The following is an 8,758-nucleotide window of genomic DNA, read 5'->3' on the forward strand; positions in this document are numbered from 1 at the left end:
GGAGGTCTGTGAAAAGAGGCAGCTTTGTGAGCAAGGCACACAATGATGGTATGACTTGGGAATTTTATAAAGTAAGCAAGTAAGCAGTAAGATGAGACAGAGAGGGAGAAAAGGAAGAGAAAGAGAGGAAAAGAGAGAGAGAGAGCCTGAATATAAGTGACTTCTAACCATTTACCATTGCAGTGGCAAAAACTCTATCTGTTTGAATATTTCGAGCAGGCCTTATTGCACTGTCAAGAGGCGTGCTAGCAGTGTCCCGGCTCAGGTGTGACTGTGATGCAAAACCCAAAAAGCACGGGAGGGAGGCGCCTGGTGAGTGGATGAGAGCTTACCGGGCAGAAGCGACAGACAGAGCAGCAGAGAACCAGAGCAGCAGCAGCAGTTTCACTCACCAGGGTAGACAAGTGGTGTGGATGTGGGTGTGGAGGCCAGAAATGGTATTAGTGAAAAGTGCCACGTGGTGACTCGCAGCAGTTTGGTTCGTAGAAAAAGGGCCATCAGGACTGGGGATACTCCCAGAAAAAGGAGAAAAATAGAGGGGAATTCCGCCTGTCCTGACTCTTAAGCCCTATCCGAGTCACAGCACCATATATGCTAGGTTTTTAAAGTAGGTAGCCGGTTAAAGGAGAACGCTACGCGGTATTCAGGCAGGAAAGAAAGTTTATTACCAAACTGCTGGCCTGTGGCCAAGATGATCCATTGCTGGAGAGAAGGGAGAGAGAGAGAGCAAGCCCTACCCAGCCCAGCCTTATATCTAGGGCAGGGGCAAGGGGTGTGGCTAGGTGGATTAGGATGTGACCTCAGGGAAAGGGGAGGTAACTGCCTCCAGGTCTGCAGGTTACCTAGGTAACTGGGTGGAGACTTAATGAGGTGGGGGCATCTGCATGTAGCCCTCAGGGAGAGGACCTTACACAAACAAAACATATATAAACCTATCAAAAAGTGACTTATGCTCATAATAAATACACTATAAGATTGATATTTTAAAAGAGAAATAATAGACACCACTTGCAAAAAGGAATTACTTGGCAGGAAATATTATTTTAGACATCAGAGTTTTGATATATACCTTATATAATTGCATTACATTTAAACTGATCCATACAGAGATATTGATCTCACAAATATAATACCATGGGTATGCCTGTGAATATAAAGGGTGGTAGAAAGAAGATACTGTAAAATGGTTCAGGAGTTAGGCTGGTTTAGTTTTCTAGAAGACACATAATTATATTTATGTATTTATTATGTACTTAAGTGCCCATAGTAGGGCTAGAACTCAGGTACTGGCTGCTATCCCTCAGTTTTCATTGCTCAAGGCTAGTGCTATACCACTTGAGCCACAGCAGTACTGGCATTTGGATGGTTAATTGATTATAAGTGTCTCACGGGTTTTTCTGACTAATCAGCAGGTGGAAGAGAAAAATATGCACATTAGGGACCATGGTCACCTGGCCCTGCTGCCTCTGAACTTCTGTGGTGAGGCAGCACAACCTGGTAGGCAGTATTTCACAGAGAACATTGTTCACTTCATGGTGCCAAGAGAGCAAACTAAGAAAGAAAAGTAACCAGGATCAGAATGCCTCCTTTAAGGACACATCCCTAATGTGCATATTTTTCTCTTCTACCTGCTGAAGACTGCAATACCTCCCAACAGGGCCATCATCTAGGCAACAAACCTTCAGAGCCTGTAGAAGACAGGAGCCTATAGTAGACATCCAAGATCGCAATCCTAGGTATCTTACATGACTTACAGTAATATATAAATATACACTGACTTACATTACTATTTTTACTTTAAAAAAAAAATTGAAGGTAGAAAATAGACAAATTACCTATACCTGAACACCTTCGGAGATGAGGGCTTGATTGGTAATAAAATCAGCAAAGGAAATTAATGGAGTTATTAAATTCAACTACTAGTAATTGAAATATATAACTACTGTGGTCTTGGCCCTCATGTTGCTTTACTATCTAGTGGAATATTTCTCATAGAGAAGTATGCTTATCATTTTAATCACACCTTCTTATTTATTAGGCAGATTTTTTAAGTAGATCTTTAAACTCTGAGTGGATATATGTCCTTCCATCTAAGAATTCAAATGAAGAAAAACAGGTAGATGATAAATAGATGATAGATAGATAGACTGATTGATTTTATTGAGTTAATTGTTGGTTTTACTTGAAGATTAAAATTTTCAAAGAAAAAGACTACATGACTTAGTAAGTATTCCATTTTCTTTTATTGAGAATACAATGACTATTTAAAATTTCTGAATTGTCATGAGAAGCTTCAAGTCCTAGGAGAGGTATAACTGGCCACAGGAAGGATGCTTGGAAAGGGTGTGCAAAGAAAGCTTAATGCCAGTGGAAATCTGTTGGTTTAGGTTTGTTTATCCTGTGAATTAACAAAAACACAGGATTCTGAGTACTTGACATTAAACAGTCCTCCTATATAAAGGCAAGATGAGTGCTTGCTCTTTTGTGAGCCTGATCTCTACTAAATGGCATCCTATCCTCTAACACTTGGAATGTACCCTTTGATCTGTAAATCAAAACTGCCTCAAGCTAACATGTATTCTATTACTCATTTTTTTTAAAAAAACAAACAACAGAGCATCTCTTTGGGATCTCTCTTGCCTCTTTTGTCCATGCCTATGTATCTAAAGTAATACTTTTTTTTCACCATCATGGTTTCTGCTGGACAGAATCAACAAAAAAATGAACATTTCAAAAACTTTCATACAGGAGAAATTTATAAATTTGATCTCATAAATCCAACTGAGCACATAGTTACACGTAAGTCTTCTAGGAGTATCTGTGGTTCCTACTTAAGGGTTTTCTGGAACAAAATTTTAGGATACAATTGTTATTTAAGACATAGTCTCTCACCTGAACACTCACACCCTCGCCCAATCAGAATCACTTCTTCAGGGAAGTGATTCACATTCTGTCTTCTTCCTTTGAAGCTCTTAAAACATCTAAGTGCATTGAATAGTCTTGTAATGAAGTAGTGGTAGCTTTGTATATCTCAATATTTCCCCAAATTATTTAACCAGAGAAGGAAATTATTTAACCATCAAGGAGGAAAATAGAAATACAAAATGCTTCCTCACATCCTAGTGAGATACTTCACTCAGGGAACAAAAGAGATAAGTGAATACTGTCACTGGATGTAGTAGTGGCCAAAAAGGTGGTCGCCATCCAGTGCACAGGTGTTATGAGGTGGGTCTAAAACTTCAGACTTTTAAATGAGTGAATGTCTAAACACCTTTACAAATATTTTCTGAAATCCTTAACAATTTTTAATGGGGAGAAAATGGTGTAAAAAAATCTATGGTGCAGTTTTGTGAATGATTACATTACTCCTTAGTTGAAAAGAGTTGAAAGATCCATCCTGTTTTCCCATTCTTTCCTTTTTCTGTTTACCCCCAAGTTAAATAAAGGAACAGCATTGTTGTATCAAGCATGAAGCCTCTCCTCAGACATCCACATCCCTTGCTGCTGTCAGCTCACCATCTCCAAGTATCACCCCACCAACCCAAATGATGTCATCTGAGTCACTGTATATACTTACTGCTCACAAGACTCAATTTGTTCTTAATGTGGTCAAGTATTTGTCAGATTGTAAAATTCCTTCTTCTTGTAAAATTCTATGTATTTCATTTATCATCTTTAAGTTCTAATGCAGTTGGAACTTGCCATGAAATTTCTTGTTTGGTAGAATGAAAGTTCATTAGTGCTGCCATCTTTCTGGAAGTCACATAGTGGTTACTTCATTCTAGGTGCAGAGGATTATGCCAACTTTCACTGGGTCATTATTACCTTATTGTAAAGGGTACTGATAAGAATTTTCTTTGATTTAATGTATTGATGGTCTTTTCCATGCTGTAAACAGCCCTTGAAAAATTTTGGAAACATTTCTCTGTTTATAGCCATGTGCTTTCATCAATAGTTAATGGGATTTTAACATCATCATCAGGGCAGTGCATTGACGAGGATTGGCAGGGGAACGCTTGATATCAAATTTTGCTTTTGCTGGTTTTATCAGGAGGTTATGGATCACACACAAGTCATTGCTGGTATTGTGGTTAATAATTTAGCTACAAGAGAGTTGAGGCTAGTATTTATTCATCCTAATTGTAAAAAAGAGTAGCACTATCCTTATTTTCTTTTTTATGGCATGATGCCTTATTTTAAATTGTTTTGATTATCTTTAAGCAGTTGTACAAGTGATGTGACATATCACAAAGCAGTTCATGAATAAAATGCATCTTGATCAAATGACATCCCCTTCAACATTCTTACTCCCTTTTCGGCACCCTGTTGACCCACTCCTGCATTCTCAAGTCCCTTCCCCATTCATTCCTCTAACTTCTTCCCTTGGTGCTACCCCCTCTTGGATGTACCTATTTCCTGGTGTTGATTTTGATAAGCTTTTACCTAAGATTTCTAAAAGATTATATTACTTGAACTCTGTGTAGACTCTATTATACTTCAGTTAATTTATTTGTAACCACTGCATTTCACTCAAAGTGTTTATTTATAGATCTATGGACACATTCTATCTACCACAAAGGAAGGAAACCATGTAACATTTGTTTCTCTGAGTCTGTCTTACTTCACTTAATATATTTTTCCAAGTCTTTCCATTTTCTTACAAATGGTACTAATTTTCATCTAATAAAAAATGAGATTTCCTGCAGTAATAGCATTAGCTTGGTAGATTCACTTTAAACTCATTCAAGAGCATGACCCATCATCTGATGAAGTGTTTTTATCTTGTTTTTGTAATCTCAAAATTGCCAATATATAAAAAAAGAAAATGTACAAAATGTTTATAATGATTATCTCTGCAAGATTTCTTTAACAGAACATTTTGCACTGGCAATTAGAAAGTGATCACTACATTTTATATTTAATTTTCTTTTTACTTTTTAAGGTGTTCTTGAAAGAGGAGATATTGATCAAGAAGTATTGCAATCATAAACTGCTTTGTTGAATGGCAACTCCTTTGTACTACTAGTTAATAATAATAAAAATAATTAAAAATAGGTCTTTGCCAAATTATTTATTTTATATACATATATTCATTTCATATATATAAATATATATATGTATGTATATATATATATATATATATATATATATATATATATATATATATATATACAAAAGAAAATTTGGGTAAAGATGTCAGATAATTATAGTTAAGAATTGAATCCAAAGTATTTGAAATATTATTTATGCTGTTTATATGGATGACATATATATGTGGTAGTTTGGTATATATCTATGCACACTATCCTGTATCTTGTTGTAAAGTATAGCTCAGTAGAAAACGCCTCTGCTTATTCACTGGCTGAATCACATAGGAAAAAAATCTGGGTTGAATGCTCATGGCTCATGCCTCCTAGTTACTCAAAGAGATAGAGATATGAGGATCATGATTCAAAGTCATCCCAGGCAGGAAATTCTGTGAGACTTTTGTCTCCAGTTAAGCACCCCAAAAGACAGAAGTGGAGCTGTGGCTAAGTGGTATAGTGGTGGTTATAAATAAAGAAGCCTAGGGACCAAGATTAGCACACACACTAAAAAAAAAAAAAAGTAACCTGGAAACACTAGAAACACTAGAATGCACGTAGTTTTTGGTAGAATTCTGTAAGTTTTCAACATCCATGTTTGTAATTGAATTGGGCATCAGAAACAATTTTTTTCCAAAAGTATCACATTACAATTGTTTTCCTTGTAAAGGAAAGATTGAACAGCAGATTATGAACTCTTCACCTGCCTCAGAGTGTTGAATAAGTTAGGGCAAGCTCAGAGACCTATAAATTACCTTCACAAATGTTCATATCTCAAGGCCAGTCTTTTTACAAGAAAAAAATAGTAATGTTGTAATGCTTTTTCCCCCCAAAGACTTCCAAGTGAAACCAAGTGCATGCTTAATGCAATGAAGAAAAGAAGCTAAGCCACCCTAAAGGAGCATAATGTACATTAGCATAGAATTTCACTCTGAGGTGTAATTTTAATTTAAGCTTAATGGTTCCAGAATGCATTCCTTTGTCCCTGCTGTGCATAATGGAATTAGAAAAGAACAAGTGCATTGTACTGATGGCTTTGGAAATTTCCTAGATAAGGAGAATTATGCCGCAGCTTAATGTGTAGCAAAATAAGTGTTAATTTTATTGAGTTAGTGTTCTGCTTAGATGATGTGGAGTGGGTATTTATTTTCTCCTCTTCTGTTCAATCTTGCCCTGAAGGATCAGGAGTTAATAGACCAGATAAAATGGGACAGGAATGCCTTTTTTGGTCTCTAATACAAACAAATAAACAATTTAAACAAACGATACAAAACCTTATGGATTATTTCAAGAAATTTTCAAACTGTTACTCATTAAAGAAGTATCTTTCATGAATGAACCATGCCAGAAGTGATAGATTCAAAATTTGTGTTTCATCATTGTTTCCAAAGAATTTGCTCATATGATTTTCAGTTGGGTTTTTAGGTGGCCTTAAACTTGAAAAGCTTTCTCCTTGATATTGATTTTTTTCTCAATCTTTACAACTAAAACACTGCTCAATTTTCAATTTACTCATTGCTACTTTTTTGCAAAGACAATTTTTCTCTAAATTCAAATGTGCCTGTGTATGTAAATATTAAGCAAAGTGTTTGTTTCCAAAAAGATACTGGGAAACTTACTCTTTTCTAATCAGTTCTCCTCTGTAGTCAATTAGGAGAGAAAACATAAGGCTCTGAGTTTTGGAATAAATCCAGGAAATCACTCCAGACTTTTTATAGTCCTTGGGCTCATGAAACTCAAGTAAGGAATCAGCTTCCAAAGGACAAGTCTATGAATGTCACAGTTCTTGTAGGTTTATTGTAGTCTTCTCCTCAAATACCCAAGTGAAGTTGGTGACTTGCCAATGAGTGGGAAGGAGTAGAGATTATCTGTCTACACAAAAGTGTCTCCTCATCTGTGCTGTGAGACTGACTGTGATGTCAAACTAATTATTCCCAAGCATGTTCATATCCCCATGCCCATTATGTCAGGATATATGACATTGTAAAGTAGAATAAGGTAATAGAGGAAAATGAGATTAATAATTACCTAATCTTTTGGGGAGGTTATCTGGTACTATCCAAGTGAGGTGGTGTCAATGTAATCATCCTGGCCCTTGAATACAAAAAGATGAGATTGAAGAGTCAGTGACATAGTGGTGCGATACAGGAGGAAGAGCTGACTGGCCTTGGTTGCCTTTGAAGAAGAGAATGGGTGAGGACTACAAACAGTCTCTAGCCACTGAAAAAGCAAGAGGCAGATTCTTCTCAAGGGTCATAAAAGGAATGTAGATGATAAAACATTGCCTTCAGCTCTTCAAAAAATTATGCCTTCAAAAAATTGTACGCATTTTATGTTCCTTTGATACCATGAAGCTGTGCTAATCTAGAAGATACTCTTTTCCACAGACAATTTTTTTAAAGGAGTTATCAAATTCTCCTCTTTCTACTTAGTTTCCTACAGCTTCCATGAAGAAGGATGGACAATAAGATGAAAAGCTTTGCGATATCTTGAAGGCAATTTCTTTCCTTAGAGAATTTTGGCTATAAACCTAAATAAAGTAAACCAATGACTATTTTAGGATAATACAACCAACATGTACACATTATTAAACCTATTATTAAAATGGTGAGCATGAATTCAGTTCTACATTGAAAACTGAGCTTTACCTTGTGAACCTTCAGTTATTTAAACAGATAAAGAGAAGCAGGGGTTATTTTACAGTGTATCAAAGCTAAGGGACAATAAACATTCAGACAAATGAAATGTCTTTCCTAATTTGCACCGTTATTTGAAATCTGAGTGCCACCTGGTGGTCATTCTGGCCCCACAATGGGTGGTGTGAGATTTATGACCCCCTCCAGGAAATATCAATTTTCATTTTTGTATCTGTAGTTCATTTTTTAAAGCATGTCTTCCATATTCTTCTCATTTTATTAACATCAGCCAACTACAAATATTCTTCTAGAACATTTGAACAATACAAATCTAAGTATAAAATAGTTTTATTTTTATTTTAATTCCTTAGATATCTATCCACCTTACTGTCAAACTTAGAAAAAAATTAAATGGCAAAAATTCAATACATAGCCTAAAATTGACAAGTAAGGGAAGGGGTGAGTTGTGGTGGGTGGATGAAAATGTTGTAAGTGTGGCATGATCAAGATGTACTGTACTCATAAACTGCCTTGGTGAATAGCCACTCCTTTGGATAACTACCTAAAAATAGTAAAAAAAAATTTTTAAAGAAAATTCAAATAATTAAAATTCAGTGACAAGACCTATATACATTATCTAAATTTTGGAGAACTTTCTATGCTTTCAGTTGTCAAATGTTAAACGGTTATGGTCCTACAAAAGAGGTACCTGACTCTCTATACCTGATTTATAATAAGGGTGGGAAATGAATGTTTAACACTACCTGGCATTGACAATGTGAAAACTTCTGATCTAAGAACTCCATGCAGGGCTGGGAATATGGCCTAGTGATAAAGTGATCATCTTGTGTACATGAAGCCCAGGTTCGATTCCTCAGCCCCACATATATAGAAAAAGCCGGAAGTGGTGCTGTGGCTATAGTGGAAGAATGCTGCTAGCCTTAAGCAAAAAGAAGCCAGGGACAGTGCTCAGACCTGGAGTTCAAGCCCCAGGCCCGGCCAAAAAAAAAAAAAAAAAAAAAAGACCCAAAGAGCAAA

Source organism: Perognathus longimembris, chromosome 12, assembly GCF_023159225.1.
Source record: "Perognathus longimembris pacificus isolate PPM17 chromosome 12, ASM2315922v1, whole genome shotgun sequence".
Classification (NCBI taxonomy): Eukaryota; Metazoa; Chordata; class Mammalia; order Rodentia; family Heteromyidae; genus Perognathus; species Perognathus longimembris.